Genomic DNA, 17,109 nt, shown 5'->3' on the forward strand with positions numbered 1-17,109 from the left:
GTGGGATGAGACATTGAGTGGTGGGTGATGAGGTATGGCAACAATTGGGTGTAGCTATTTTAACTGCCCATTGCTATGTTTCAGATGTAATCCTTTGGTGATATGTCCTTTAAGTGGCTTGAAGATATCGTACAGTCAGATATGAATGAAAATTCTTTATTTTTAATAGCAGAACTAATAATGAAGTGACAAGAATAAAAAGCTGCCTTTATAGAAAGCTTGCAAAACTCTCTGAAGTGGATGTGCAGTGTTTATGCTACAAGGTTTGTTGTGTGGATTCAGTTTCTATATACTATCAAGGTAAAACCAGCACCACCACATCCTGTTTACACTTAGCCATAGATTGAAGGGGGGAATACCTAGGGAAATGGTTTATGGTCACAATCTGTTTAATTTAATAAAAGGGAAATTTACTCTGCTTTGCTAAACACCAAAATAGAGGATTACAAGAGAAACAGTGGTCTATGCCACATAACCTTTCACATTAAATCTACGTTCAATAAAATAAATGCAATAAATTTTAATAATTAGGTAAAATTCAATAAAATCAATCCACATTCTGTAAGATAATTTTACAGCTTCTCTAGATTGGAATGGCTTATTCTGTGAAACAGTCCAGATTTACTAAAGTCTGTGCTGTGGGAACATGATGCAGCAAACATGCCAATAACATTGAAAGGTATCAGGGTTAATTTTATAATTGACACACCACCATAAAACAAGTTGCACATTGATGACATATTATCCAGTTTCCATTGCATCGACACTCACGCAAATGGTAATTTAGGTAGTTTTCGTAAAGGGGTACCATCATCATATTGAGGCCTGGGCAGTAAGGGCTAAAAATGCTAACATCATGTGTCCCAAGTTTGTGCATAGTATAGGCCAGATGCCTTTTTCCCCCCTCTTTATCCAGTTTTGTTAATAGGATTGGTATATGGGAGTCAATTAATAATTCCATTAATGTCCTATTTTGCATGGAAGTAGCAAGTAAATTTGACAAAGCAAGTGCTATCAAGACAACAGGTGGATCCAAAATAGCACTTGATTCACTAGATGCAGCGAGGTGAGCTGTGCAACTGAACCACCAAAAATTCAGTTTACCACCAATCTCAATAACATATACCTGTCCTAATCAATGAAGTTGCTTTGAACTTCCACTTTGTAGTCATGAATCCAAAATCATCTAATTTCTGGCATTTTCCCCCAATCTTGTTATTCAATGGACCTCACCCTCTCAGGATGTGAATAGTATCAAAGTGAGAGAAATAGCTAGATAGAAATCTCATCCAATTTCACTTCAGAAATTTTAACCCCACTATTAATAATTAATCTTAAACCCAACCTTCAAAGATATGAGTAATATTCCCACCTAGTCATAGTCCTACTGGTGCCAGTCTGGAGTGCTTCACCATCGCTTCGTTCGACAAGGGCTGAGGCAGTTCCAACTTATTTATTTGTCTGGAGCTTCTTCAAAGATTAGTGACATTTTTAATGTGATGATGCTGCAGTTTAGTTCAGCAGTTTAAGGCAGTTAGCCACAGAGACATACAGGCCTGGAAAAACTCATGCTTGCTTCAGTATCGATGTTGAATTAGTCGAAATATGAAGAAAGTTGTTGGAAACATTCAGTGCCACAGATAACATTAGTATTGAGAGGAATAGTTAAGAGGTCAGTGGGGGTACATTTCATGAGGTCTTGCCTGCTGGCTGGAAGATTACTGAGACTCACACGTTTTCAACTCTTGGAATGCAAACTGGTTTTAAGTGCACGAAGGGCTAGCCATTGGCAGGACTTTCAGGGATCAAGTATGCATGGGCAAAAATCCATCCCAAACATGCCCAGGAGATGCCAGTCACTCAAAAGGCTGGCAGTCTTTTTATCACCAGTACTACCAGGGAAACCATGCAAACCATAGAAATAACAACTATTGGAGGCCTTGCATCAAAGAGCAATCCAGGCCAGAGATAAGAAATGGCAGGAGGCTGGGGCTCACCAGATGGGGCAAGGATCTCACTCCTGATGCTATGCCCCTCAATCAGACAATAGGGACTCGCCCCTCACTCACCACCGAGCTACCTGCACCGTTTATATGCCATGCATGCTACATGGTGACAAGCCTGACTACTGCCAGCAGTGGTGGGGTGAGGCTATTAAGTAATTCAGTATCTCTTACATGGTCTGTCCTGGTCAAATTTGGCTAGCTTTACACTAACAGTGAGTTCTCAGGTGACTGGAGACTTTGGTACATGATCAACAGATTTGGAGTAAGCAGAGGGTAGGAAAAAGGCAAAGGGGGTGCCCAATTCTTTCTCTGTCGCCACTTCAGCCGGCTGTCACTGATGGGGCATGAGGTGCACAGAGCCTTCCCAGGGGCATCCCCTCCACTTTAGGTCCTGGACAAACTTTCTCAGGGGTTCCTCACATTTTCATGGACGCTTTGAGGGTGTCTTCGAAGGGTTTCCTTCATCTCTGGTCCCACAACCCCCCACCCACCCCGAGGCTTTCTTGATATGTCACAGTTATGAGTAGAGCACAAACATCTGGGAATCTCTTGTCAGGCAGGTGGACAATGGGGGCTTTTGTCCGAAACATTGATTTTCCTGCTCCTCGGATGCTGACTGACCTGCTGTGCTTTTCCAGCACCACTCTAATCTAGACTCTGATTTCCAGCATCTGCAGTCCTCACTTTTGCCTCGGTGGACAATGTGGTCTGTAAGCATGGTCAATGTCTGAATGCTAGGCATGTTGGCCGAGGTGAGCATACTGATACTTGTGTGCTTGTCCAGCAAATGGATTTGAGAGATCTGTCCAGATCGCACTGGTGGTACTTCTCCAGAGTTTAGAGGTGGCTACTGAGCAAATATAGGTGAGCAATAGTAATACCTGCTTTCCAAAATGGTCACTAATTGGCCAGTAAAGGGCCTCAAATGGCAGGAAGGTCAACCGTGGATCTTCCATCCCCGGGCTTTATTCTGGGGGGAGTATTGTGTTCACATGTCATATTCCCACCTGATTCATTGCCCCCCTTGCCTTCCAATACACCTCAAAAAAAGGCACCCACAGTTTCAACTTGATGATGTTCTTTCTGCACAGACACTGCCTACACTGCTCAGTTTTCAGACATTTCATCATTTGCTGCCCACAACGTCCAGAATCCACCAATAATTTGCTGTCTGATTTCGCTGATCGGAGTTAGCACATAGATAGTTTTGCTACAATTGGTCTCAGTTCCTCCTCCCAAGGGAAAAGTTGTTTGATAGGTGCCACAAGTTAGGACAACCTTGGGTTCACCAATGATGTCAACCTGTACACAGAAGCTCTCAAGGATCACCTTGGATGGAATTCTATCTGTGATATTGGGGTGCTGCCTACATTCCTGATTCCTGTAGAAGGGCTCATACCCAAAACGTCGATTCTCCTGCTCCTTGGATGCTGCCTGACCTGCTGCACTTTTCCAGCAACACATTTTCAGTGCTGCCTACATCCCCTTATTCCCAGCATGAAGCTGAGAGCTTGGCAAAGCCTATCCTGGCTCTTTCAATGAACTGTGCAATTAATACCATTTATACAGTCTTTATCCATAACCCTGCAAAATGTTCCTTCTTAAGGAAATATCCAATTCTCTTTTGGAATTTCCAATTGATTCTGCTGGCCCCAGACTTACAGTCAATGCATTCCAGATCATAAAGTAAGTCTTTAGAAAATTCTTGTCTTTGCTTTTCTCTCAGTTAACTTAATATCGTCTGGTCACTGACTCTTCATTAGGTGGAAACACTTCCTTCTTAGTTAATGGATCAAAACCCTTCATAATTGTGACCACATTCACCAAGTCTCCCTTTAATTCTCTTTGCCCTGAGGAACAATCCCATCTTCCCCAGTCTCTGGCCAAAGACTCTCACCCTCAAAGTAACTGGAAAAGCATTTAAAACACTCCAATGTGGATAGCTGGCAACAATTTAGAGATGCATATGACGACAACGAAAAAGTTTATTTGTGCTTCAGAAAGGTTTCCCAAGGAAACCTAGTTTAAATAAAAACTGGGAATGTGAGGTTATTCATATCTTTTCACTGTCTTTTCATGCTGTCTCTGACTGAAGTGGTGTCAAATTTGAGATTTGAGTGCTCCCCTCAGATATTTACTTCAGATAATTCTGAGGCAACAGAATTGCCACATTTACTAATCAAATCTGGCGTTTTTCTGCAGTTAAGTTGCTTGTTGATTGGTGCTGTAAATGGCCGATGAGGTCACTCAAGCAGAGCAGTCACGTTAACACACAAACGTCAGCTTCTTTTCCCCATAATGCTTCCTTTACATTACACCCTGTTGACTCAAAGAAAAGACTGAGGAAAACAGTGGAATACTGCATGAAATTACCCTCAGAATGTTATACTACCCATCAATTTTATTGTCCCTTTCTTCTCCTGTGGAGTGAATCTTGCAGTGGCTGGGGCGAAATAGGGTTGCTTTGTCTGACAACAATGCTAGAGATTGACAGGTCAGGTTAAATGATTTACCAGGCAGGGTTAGCCATTCAGTGAAATTCAGGAGAGGGGGGACAGGATGTAAAGAGCTGAAACAGATAGCCCTGCTGGGGAATGCTGTACATGAAGAGAATAACAAGGAAAACCACCTAACTGTCCTGTGGGCTCAGTGTATTTACACAGTGAGTGAGTAAATCATGCATGCCAGAAAGATTCAAGGTTTATGTCCCACTTTGTGTTGAATCAGGTGATAGCAGCCTAGAAAAAGAGAGTGACATCTCAGTGGAGAAAGGAGGTAATTGAGGGTTCTGCTCCTGACCAGCTCCTAATCACTGTTAACAACATGAGCCTGTGGATATTGAGTAAGAACACGGTTGTGCTCCCTGATGATGCTTCTGCAGTGAAATTTAGCCAACTCACTCACACTGTCGGAACCAAAACTTTAGTAATGCCAACAATGTACTGGGAGTTGGGGTTACATGGTAAATATTTTTAGCAAGAGAAGTGTAAAAGTATTTTTATTGGGAAGAAAGCTCCTCTGAAAATAAAAGTTGACAGCAGGCGATTGCGAGTAAGAGAAAGAGAGACACGTAATCTTTACGTTTGATTGAGTTATAGAACAAATGAAAAGATCTCCTTATGACTTAGGCAATAAGCAACTTGGAGAGGTTGTGGAAATATCATGAAGTGAGAAGAAAATTTGCGAGGAATGAGAGATTTTGAAGAAAGCAAGGTAATAAAGCAAGCGGATGGGCAGAATATAATATCCTCTTCAAAGCTAATTCTCGTGGTGGGATCAAGGCACTTAGTCAGGCAAGTGGATGAGTGGGGACCTCACTACCTTCCTGCCTTTGCCCCAGTTATGCCCTTAATTCCACACCTAATGCCTACTTGATGGTCTTATCTCATTGCCATTGGTGTTCACCCATTTTGGAGAGGTGGGGGTTGGTGGGATGTGAGGATGGGAAGGCTGAACACCTTGTTGGAGTTACTTACAGACTTTTGGGGGATGACGACAGTCCCTCATCCAGTGTCTGCTCACCATGTGACCACTGTGAGCCACCAAGTTCATCCCTGGCAACTTCCAACTCACCTCTCACCATCACCTGGGGGACTCATGAAATTTAGTAGGCCTACCTTAAGAAGGGTAATGAGGGTCCCTTGTCAGCTATTAGCTGGGGGCAAGATCCACGTCATCCAGATTAAATTCCCTTTTGACATTATTCACGTGTGAGGCCTGACAGTAAATATTGATAGGCTTCAATCATGCAATCATAATAAGGTTCATTCTTGATGCTCACACACACACTTTTACAACTGAAGCTACAAAGGATTCATGGCCCATTAGCTTTCACCACTTCAAGGAGCTGTGCAAGAAATTACAGCACCCCCAACTCTCGCTCTCACAGATTTGTTGGAACAGGACTGACCAGGATTGAGTCTGGATTTCCCTTATCACACCAAGTGCTGCATTTACCAATTCAGAGACTAGGGACAGTGAATGCTGGGGATATGGTAATAATTGGAACTCTGTGCTATAATTGTAACTCACCTATATCTGGGCTACTATTTAATAGGAATTAGATATAAACTACTTGATCTTCAAAATCAGCTAAGATTAGACATTTATAACATCAAACCTCTCACTGGGCACCATGTCAGGTAGAATACTTGGTGCTAATTAAACACTGGAGTGGCCACATAATGAAATCTGAGTTGAGAGTGTGGAGCTGGAAAAACGTAGCAGGTCAGGCAGCATCCGAGGAGCAGGAGAATCGATGTTTCGGGCAAAAGCCCTTCATCAGGAATGAAGCTGTGAGCCAAGAGGGTGGAGAGATAAATGTGAGGGGCTGCGGCTGGGGGGAAGGTAGCTTGGAATGCAATAGGTAGATGGAGGTGGGGATGAAGGTGATAGGTTGGAGAGGAGGGTGGAACAGATAGGTAGGAAGGAAGATGGACAGGTAGGACAGGTCATGAAGGCGATGCCGAGTTAGAAGGTTGGATCTGGGATAAGGTGGTGGGAGAGGAAATGAGGAAACTGATGAAATTCACATTAATGCCATGTGGTTGAAGGGTCCCAAGGTAGAAGATGAGGTGTTCTTCCTCCAGGCATCGGATGTTAGGGTGTGGCAATGGAGGACACCCAGGACCTGCACGTCCTTGGTGGAGTGGGAGGGGGAGTTGAAGTGTTCAGCCACAGGGCAGTGGGATTGGTTGGTGTGGGTGTCCTAGAGATGTTCTCTGAAGTGCTCTGCAAGTAGGTGTCCTGTCTCCCCAATTTAGAGGACACCGCATCAGGAGCAACAGATACAGTAAATGACATGTGTGGAACTGCAGGTAAAACTCTGATGGATGTGGAAGGCTCCTTTGGGATCTTGGACAGAGGTGAGGTAGGGGAGTGTGGGCACAGGTTTTGCAATTCCTGCAATGGCAGGGGAAAGTGCTGGGAAGGGAGGGTGGGTTGGTGGGGGTGGGCATGAACCTGACAAGGGAGTCACAGAGGGAATGGTCCCTGGCCAATTAAAGGTAAGCAGTCACATAGAGGAACAAAAAAAAGTTCCAAGTTTTTGAAATATTTGTGTAAAAAATCTGGGAAAGGCACATTAAGGTGAAAAAGGGAGAATGTGGCAGAAATGAGATCAGGAAAGACTACATGTAGAGACAGGAAATGGAATCCATTTGAAGTGATCAAGCAGAGGGAGCACCCTGTTTGAATATGGCTTAGATGTAGCCACGTGAGGTGAGTATAAGGTGGATGCACAGGTTTGATATTTTAGAGGTGGCTTCACCAGTTAGGAGTACAACAGCTGGAAACAAGGGTTAGTCCTGTGCATAACATCTACAGGGTCAGCCTACAGATCGACACACGAGAAGGTGACAGATCCAAGAAAGCTGCTAAGATGGAATTATCCATCCCTGTCATATCCAACTCACTCACTGTGTTTATGTTTATATAAATTATTGGCTGTCACCAAACTGAAAATCTCTAGCTGTTCCAGATAAAGCCCTCAGAAAGCCTTTGTGCCCTTTCATTGTCCACTACTCACACCTCTCCCCGATAGTGTAAATATTCAAGCTAATTTAGAACTGAAGCACTTGACATGTTGTTTTCAGATAGCAGATCATTCTAAATAAATCCAGTTACATGATACATTGTCACTTGCAGTATTTGGATTTCAGGTGTGTGTCTTCCTGATCCATGCTTACTCAGCTTGTTGCTTGAAGACCAAGATGATACACAAATCTCATTTCAGTGAGGCAGAGCTGTGCTGATAGGAGGCACAGTTGAGTATGGTCAGTGAACAAGGTCAATTTGCTCCTTGGTGACCTGGGGTCAAGCAATGAGGCTGTGGTGCCAACGTGTACAAGCCCACGTTATAAAAATTTTAAATCGGATTCTGTTGAATTCTTTTTTACTTTGAGCGCGAATTTACTCATTTCTTCTTCTCACTGTCCTTCATGACTGAGCTTAACTTGCTTGACTGGCTTCCATTGCAGTTCACTAGCTTCTGAGATGGAATGGATTTTATCGTCTTTGCCTGGTTTTGTTGAGAAGAGCTTCCAAGAAATGGGAAATGGTTCAGACTTTCCATCAGTGTATCACCATCTCTTAATTGATGGAGGGGGGGGAGGTGATTTTCTCTAGTTTGATAGCTAGAAGGAAGAGTATCTTAGACTTGTGTGTACAGTTGTCCATTTTCTCCTATGCTTTGGAGAACTGTAAAATCTGTGAATGAGTCAAGTAGGTATCTTAAAGAGAGAAGAGACAAAAAAACCTGCATATACCAGTTTCCAAAGTAGACAGGCAAGAGGCTAAAAGAACACAGCAAGTCAGGCAGCATCAGGAGGTGGAGAAGTTGACATTTCAGGTATAACCCCACCCGAAATATCGACTTCTCCACCTCCTGATGTTGCCTGGCTTGCTGTGTTCTCCCATCCTCCTGCTTGTCTATCTTAAAGAGAGAAAACATTTTTAGTAACTTTAAAATTCAGTCTGGAATGCTTCTGTCTAGCCTATGGGTTGGGAGCTATGGTCATTGGATGGGAATAGGTGTTTATGATGTTGAGATGGATATTGGATTTGACGGGTTGTATTTTGTTGAACTTGGACATTGGTCTAAGGAAGTGAAGGAGATTTAATCTGTCTATTTCCAAACAACATGACAACATTCTGTGACTATTCCTGGACTACCTTGACTTTCTCTCCAGTGACATCTTTCACTGTCGGCCTGCATTGAAGTCTATTGGACAGACATCAGTCAACAACTGAGCAAATGTTATTGGAGGAAGAGTAATAAAGGACTACTGAAAAATATTTTTTTTACCCAATTTCCATTGGCACCATAACCATGGACAATGACTGACCAAGATAAATCCTCTGCTTTGTCCAGCTCATTCTACATAATTGCCAAACCAAAGACCATTAGGTCCAAAACAACTCTCTCCTTAGAGCTCAGCATAACTTCATTAACAACTTGCATAGTGGTAACACCCTTAACAACATCCCAACATCATGTGGCTAGAGTGAAAGGAGAATGAGTGCAATGGTATATTTTCAGGTGCTCCTGAGAAATTTGTATTTGCTGTGTTAATGAGATTGTTGATCTTTCTCGATGTAAAACCCAGGTTTTGGCTCTGATGTTGGTTACATCTGTCAGCCACCTGCGCTTTATAGTTTCCCTGGAGATTGTCCAGCTGGAGAGCAGTGACTCCTTTCCTGCCTGTACCTCTCCCACTAGGACCCCCAGAGAGACATTTAGGTACCTGCAACACATTCCCCCAAGAGAATCCTATTTCCCACATCTTAGAGATGGATTCCTTCCTTAAGTTAGGTGGTGCAAAGCCCAGTGGAAATTGTGTGGCAAAAGTAGGTGGGCAACCCATTTTTTCCACATGGCCAGCTGAGCACTGTGACAATGGTATTAAATTGAGTTTTTGGAGGTAAAATTATCTCAGACTCCAGAGACATCATGAGGCCTAAGCTCACCCTGTTGACTTTCTGTCCTGAGTTAAAATCAGGTTTTCTGATTTGAGTCCAACTGATCTCTCTGACAAGCCTTCAGTCAACCTTGTATTTAAAGTAACACTCAATTCTAATACAGTAGTAAATTGATGCCAATCGTTATAAAGCTCTGGCCGAGCAGGCTTGAGGCCTACACCTGCTTCTAATTCATATATTTGCATCTTTGTTGACCCTGAACTTCAGTGAAAACATGTGTTAAAAGATGTTTTCCATATCTCCTTCTCTTGAATGTCTTTCTGATGATAGCTTATGTGCTGCTAACATCTTGGTGATCATCATCTGCTTTTCTTTGAATGTGGATATTTCCAACATTACTTGAAGCCAAGCATATGACCCAAAGCGAAACAAGGAAGAAACCACAAAGCTACTGAATAAAAGGCAAACAGCTTCTGTTCATTTTCACATTAAACTTCCGAGAGTCATAGAATCCCAATAGTGTGGAAGCAAGCCATTCAACCCATCAAGCCCACCTAGACCCACCACCATACCTGTAACTCTGCATTTCCCATGTCTAAGCTAGCTGCCTAACCTGCACATCCCTGGACACTACGGGTAATTTATCATGGCCAATCCACCTAAACATCCACCATTTTTCATTGAATCTCTATAGTGTGGAAACAGGCCATTCAGTCTATAAGAACTCTCCAAAGAGCATCCTACCCAGACCCACACTCATACCCTATCGTCTCCCTGTAACCCTGCATTCCCCATGGCTAGGAGGAGAAAGTGAGGTCTGCAGACGCTGGAGATCAAAGCTGAAACTTTATTGCTGGAACAGCACAGCAGGTCAGGCAGCATCTAGGGAACAGAAGATTCGACGTTTCGGGCACATGCCCTTCCTCAGGTTTCCAAGGATTTCCCATGGCTAATCTACCTGGCCTACACATCCTTGGGCACTACACAGCAAATTAGCATGGCCAACCCACCTCACATGCACATCTTTGGACTGTGGGAGGAAACCTACGCACACAGGGGTGGGAATGTGCAAACTCCACACAGACAGTCACCTTCGGGTGGAATTGAACCTGGGTCCCTAGTGTTGCGAGGTAGCAGTGCTAACCACTGAGTAGCCATGCCAACCTTGTTTCCTTGTTAAATATGTGGGTGAATGTGCAGCACACAATCCTGGAAATTGTACAAAGACCAACTTAAGTATAGCTCCACAGCACATTGAGAAATCCACAAATGAACACCATAAGTGTTTAAACAAAAGACCAGTCAAACATTATTGTGTTTTGGTATCTGCCCAAATGAGCCCATGCTCCAGCATTTGGGACTGATCTCGCCAGCCAGAAAACTGCCCTTGTGCTTTTTGATAGTTTGTATTTCTTGACGTAGAGTAGACAGTGAGTATAGAAAAAAACATTCAAGGCCATACTTTTCCTGTTATATCATTGCTGATAGTATAACTTACTTTAAATGCAGATAAAAAATCAAATGTAGCATTTCTGACCTTTGCCCCAGTATGGTTTGACTTGCTTTAAATGTGAATTAAAATACAAATGTAACATTTCGAACCTTTCCTCCAGTATCTGTAAACAGATTATGCAACTATTTCTGACACTGCTTATGGATTCCAGCTGTACACATTAACCAAATTTAAGTAAACCTTACTTATGCCAAACCGACAAAGAATTCACACCATCTAAACTTCCAACAACACCTTTCAGACCAAATAAAACATTCCTTTACTGAATTGAAATAAACAGCAAGCAGACTTCCAGTATATATCTATCATCACTTTACGCAGAATGCAATGTGTCGGCAGTTACTGCACATCACACGCAGCACCGCTTAGGTTCACTGCTTTACCAAAAGAACATACCCAACGTGAGCTTTAGAAACAAATGTTAAATATAAAATAACGTGCAAGATAAATTCCAAAATGAAGCAATCTTGTGTGGTTTGGAGTTTGAATGTGTCAATAGTAATTTTTTTTCTCTTTCAGTTCCTTTAAGGGCCTTCTGCTTTTTTGGCTGTGAAGCCTAGGCCTCTGACTGAGGTAATGTAACATTTATGTGAAGCAGCTGTTCAGAAGAGGAAGCACATTGCAATTTGAAAATAAAGACAGCGGTGCAGAATTGCATTTCAGCAGGGGGCAAATGATTACAATTCGACATCCTGTTTATGACCAGACTTTGGGAGTGTGAGTGTTAACAATGCAGGAAAAGGGATGCACACCACACACTTCTGTGAAATGCGTAATCCATTATCATTGGCTTGTTACTATTGGCCTAAGGTACCTATTTTTATCCACACTACATGAATAACTGTCAACAATGTACAGTGTCGTTAAGCGCATTGGCTTTAAGTACTGAGTCACTTTAGAACTTGTTGAGTGATTTAAATTTTTCTTCACCTGCAAAAAAGTTTATTTTAAATCCATAGGAAGCCCATGTTACAAACTCTTTTATTAAATTATATATGACATATGCTAATATTGTCAGCTAGACTAGTTCATACACCCAGCATTGGGTTGACAACTCAGGTTGGATGGTTCTTCACTTTATGGTCTGCCTGTAATCACCTCAAAATCTTTCTCATCAAATTCAATACTTTTACAACCAACAACATCATTGAGTCATACAGCACAGAAGCAGACCCTTCATTCCAGCCTGTCTATCCCAACAATAATCCCAAATTAAACTAGTCCCACCTGTCTGTTCCTGGTCCCTATCACTGCCAACATTTTTATTCATGTATTTATCTAGATATCTTTTAAATGTTGTAACTGTACCTGTATCCACCACTTCCTGTGGGCATTCATCCCACAAATGAACCACTCTTTGTGTAAAAAAAATTGCCCACATGTCTTTTTTAAATCTTTCCCCTCTCAGTTTAAAATATGCCCCTGTCAAAAATAACTATTTCTCTAAGCAGCTGGAAAGTAATAGGACGTATCAAGAGGCTTCACAAGAATGTTGTCAAACAAAGTATGTCACCGACCCATAAAAGGAGATATTAAGGCAAATGATCAAAAGCTTCATTAAAGAGTTAGGTTTTAAAAGGTGTCTTAAAGAAGGAAAGCAAGAAGTAGTGAGACACAGAAGTGGGAAGATTACTCCAGAGTTTGCAACAGAAACAACTCAAGGCACAACAAACAATGGTTGAGAGATTAAAAGTGTGGATGCCTAAGAGGTCAGAATTTGACCAGCATTGATACCTCGGATTGTTGTGAGGCTTGGAGGGGTTTACACAAATAAGGGGAGGCTAGGCCATGGATGGATTTGTAAACTAGAATAAGAATTTTAAAGCAAAACATGGCTTGGCCAGGAGGCAGCAATGTAGGTCAGTAAACCAAAGGATGTATAAACTTGGTGCAAGTTAAGATGCAGGCAGGTGAATTATAGATACTCTCAAGTTTACAGCAAGTAAGATTTCAGAGAACAACCAGGAATTATTTGGAAATCATTGAGTCTTGAGATAACAAAAGGCAGAAATGCAATTTTCAACAGCACAGCAGCTGACCAAAGCTGAAGTCAAGCGATGTTATGGAGATTGGAGTGGGGACCAAAAACAAGGCTGAAGCCTTTCCAATGTTAAATTAAAGTTTTGCTCATCCAGTTTCAGATATCAGATAATTTAACAACAATGAAGGGGTCGATCGAGATGGTATTGCAATAAAGCTGAGAGTTGTCAATGTACACAGTGAAAATGGAGACAGTGTTTTCAGCCAATGCTGCTGAGGGGCAGCATGTAGATGAGAAACAGGAGAGGATGACTGAGGTAACACAGGAATGAGGGGCACTGCGAGTGCTTCTCTGGCTAGGGTCAGGCAGTTAAGAGTGGAAACGAGTGTGAAGAGAGGTGGTGGCATCGGGGTAATGTCACTGAACGGGTAAAACAGAAGCCGAGGCTGATGTTCCTTGGATTCAATACCTACCATTGTGGATGGTGAAACTGGAATTCAGTAAAAGTCTGGAATGTTAAGATAAAAAGATAACCCAGTCACTGTTGGTTGTTGTAAAAACTCACTAATGTCCTTTAGGGAAGGAAATCTGCCATGCTTGACTGGTCTACATGACCCACAGTGACTCCTATACTGGCCTAAGGGCAATAAATGCTGGCATGGTTAGTGCCACCCACCTCTCATGATCGATTATAAAAACCTGACATCCCACCTAGCTGGATGACTGAGTGTGGGAGGAGAACGGTGTGGTCCTCCTTGTCAAAGGATATACATGGGTCAATGCGAAGGGAATTGCCACTTTTCTCCAGCTAGTTTCTTGACTGTGCTGTGAGCCCTTCTGACATTGTGGTACACTGTGTTTGATACTTTTGACACAAGGCTGAAAACAAGTTGTAGGAAATCACACATGGAGTTCTGGGAAAGATTGACTTGGGAAACAGCAACACACATTCAAGGACTTTGCATTGGAAAGGGAGGTTGGAGATGGGAGTTTGTAAGGACAGTGGAACTGTTGGTAGTTGTTTTATGAAGAAAGGGCTGATGATACCAGAATTATTGAACAAAAGAAGAGAGGTGCTGCATTTTGGAAAAGCAAATCGGAACAGGACGTATCCACTTAATGGTCAAGTCCTAGGGAGTGTTGCTAAACAAAGAGACCTTGGAGTGTAGGTTCATAGCTCCTTGAAAGTAGAGTCTCAGTTAGATAGGATAGTGAAGAAGGCATTTGGTATGCTTTTCTTTATTGGTCAGAGAATTGAGTATAGGAGTTGGGAGGCCATGTTGTGGTTGTACAGGACATTGGTTAGGCCACTTTTGGAATATTGCATGCAGTTCTTGACTCCTTGCTATTGGAAAGATGTTGTGAAACTTGAAAGGGTTCAGAAAAAATGTATAAGGATTTTGCCAGGGTTGGAGGATTTGAGGCTGAATAGGCTGGGGCTATGTTCCCTGGAACAATGGAGGCTGAGGGGTGACCTTATAGAGGTTTATAAAATCATGAGGAGCATGATAGGGTAAATAGATAAAGTCTTTTCCCTGGGGTGCAGGAGTCCAGAACTAGGGGGCATGGGTCTAGAGTGAGAGGGGAAAGATATAAAAGAGACTTAAGGGGCAACCTTTTCAAGCAGAGGGTGGTGAAAATGATTTGCCAGAGGAAGTGGAAGAGGCTGGTACAAATACAGCATTTAAAAGGCATCTGGATGGGTATATGAATAGGAAAGGTTTAGAGGGATATGGGCCAAGTGCTGGAAAATGGGACTAGATTAGGTTAGGATATCTGGTCAGCATGGATGAGTTTGACTGAAGGGTCTGTATCCATGCTGTACATTTCTATGACTCTATGACTCTGTGACACTCAGAGAATAATTAATAATATTGGCTCAGGACACGGAGGGGAAGTTTGGCGATCAGCAATTTAATCAGAGTAGGATAATGGGAGCAAAAGATGGGTGGTATGGAGAAGATGAGTTCAGAGCAGGGGCGCATAGAGAAAAATTGGACATGAATTATGATATTCAAAAAAATGAATCAAACATAAACCTCTTTTAATGGGCTACGATTGCTTTCCTGAATTTTTTTTTCCCAAGAGATGAATTTTAATTCCTGGAGATTCTGTTCTGAAGAAGAGTTATATTGGACTCAAAACATTAACCCTGTTTCACTCATCACAGATGTTGCCAGATCTGCTGAGCTTCTCCAGTATTCTCTGTTTACTTCAGATTTCCAACATTTTAAATATTTTGCTATTAACTCTAATATAGTGTCACTCCTGAAGCAAGCATTTGTATGAAATCAGCTTTGAAATTGGCTAATGGACAGGAAATAGCGAGTGGGGAAAAGGAGCTCTTTTCCAGATTGGTGACCGTAACCAGTGGGATTCCACAGGGCTCAATGCTGGGACTACAACTGTTTGCGGTATATATCAATGACTTGGAGGAAGAAAAAAAAATGTATTGTAGCCAACTTTGCAGATGGCAAAAACAGGTGGAGACGCAGGTTGTGAGAGAGCTCCAAATAGTTTGCAGAGAGATATTGATTGGTGAAGAAAATGGGCAATATGTTGGCAAATGGAGTACTGTATAATGTGGGAAAATGTGTTCATTTTGGAAAAGAGAACAAAAGAACAGTATTATTAATAGAGAAAAACAGGTGTAGCAGGTAATTAGGAATGCTAATGGAATGTTGACCCTTATCGCATGAGGTTTTGAGTATATGAGTCGGGAAGTCTTACTGCAGCTGTACAAGATGTTGACACCACTGGGAATCTCAATACAACGTGACTGTGCCTGACCACATACTGAGCAATACGAAGGCCTCTGCCCAGGTTTGGCTAACATAGATGAGTCATTGCTAAATCCAACATAGAGTTTTTTTTTAAGGTGGCCATGCAAGCTAACCCTCCAAAACCCTGCCCTTGGCCTGCTCCAAAGTGATCACTGCAGTGTGGGTCCATGCCTAATTCTGGATCCATTCCTGAAATTGGGAAATGTAGAGCTTCATTGGAATGTCCATTTATAAATATGTGTCCTAATTTAGCATGTCTCTCCTAACTGGCTGCCTACCATACAATTGTATCTGGATATGGGTGCTAATGAATTTAGGCTGCTAGGTTTTTTGTTGGGTCTTTACAGTGAATTCTACAAGATTAATTTATGGTTGCAGCTGGCAGGGTAAGATCTACATGGCGATAGCACATGTACAGCTCTTTATCCATTCTAAAAGTGGCTACAGAGTACAGTAGAAATTTCCTTCCTATTATTTACTGTAGATGAGGATAAATTCCTTACACCCCTCTGATTTGGATAGGTCAGTGTAAAAAGATACATTGGTACATGCTGAGCAAGTAAACATTTTATTCAGTGCCAGCTGATACAGAGGTTACATTTTATTGATGTTGCAACACTACTAAGTTGTGTCGACTAATCAGCACTATTTGCTGCCTTGGTGTTTAGACTTAATCGCTGATGCAAATAATCTGAGTTAATTTGAACATCAGGACCTAGTTGTGAAACCAAAAAATGTCTTTAGAGTTCTTCCACTTAGCTTATAACAGTAAATGGCAGGCAATTCATTGCATGATTCATTTCTGATTCTCTAAATTATGTTATTTCTGACTGGTTTTAAGTGAAACTCACTTCAATAGTGAGTTTCATAAATCTGTAGTTAAAGAAAAAATGTTTTACTCTAATCATTCTCCCTCATTGTCTGAAGGTGAAGACTCACATATGGTCCTCTGGGTTGGCAGCCCTTCAACTCAGTGAAATGGTCATTCCTCATGCATGAGTCTCAAAGAGCTGCTTTACTTTGGAAGTTGTGAGAACTGAGCCTACCCTTGCTTGTTCACTACTTCTACGTCTTTTCCAAACAGTTGGTGGACTGCGCATTTAGCTTACTTCAGTCTGGTAATCCCAGGATACCGAAACAAGTTGTAGATTCCTCAACTAATCATCAAGCTCACTGCAATAAATCTGTTGATGAAATTTTTTAAAAATAAACATTTTTGTGATATGTTTCATGAATCTTCAGAACTGAACTCTTATTGACATGTCCTCACCATGGCAACCAGCACACAACAAATTCCCCACAAACAACAATGTCCTGGTTAATTTGTTATTCATGGTATTAGATTGAAGGATAAATATTGGCCAGGACACCACTGCAGGATAACTGTCCCACTCCTTTTCAAAATAG

The 17,109-nt window shown here is 42.0% G+C and overlaps 1 long non-coding RNA gene across 1 annotated transcript; it reads left to right on the forward strand.

Annotated features, from left to right (window-relative positions):
* Positions 1–11,233: 11,233 nt before the first annotated feature.
* Positions 11,234–16,870, forward strand: LOC122552763. The gene is made up of 3 exons (XR_006312485.1): positions 11,234–11,339; positions 11,458–11,748; positions 16,630–16,870. It is a non-coding gene; the product is annotated as an uncharacterized LOC122552763 (long non-coding RNA).
* The last annotated feature ends 239 nt before the right edge of the window (positions 16,871–17,109 follow it).

The sequence above is a fragment of the Chiloscyllium plagiosum genome, chromosome 9 (assembly GCF_004010195.1).
Source record: "Chiloscyllium plagiosum isolate BGI_BamShark_2017 chromosome 9, ASM401019v2, whole genome shotgun sequence".
NCBI classification, from domain to species: domain Eukaryota; kingdom Metazoa; phylum Chordata; class Chondrichthyes; order Orectolobiformes; family Hemiscylliidae; genus Chiloscyllium; species Chiloscyllium plagiosum.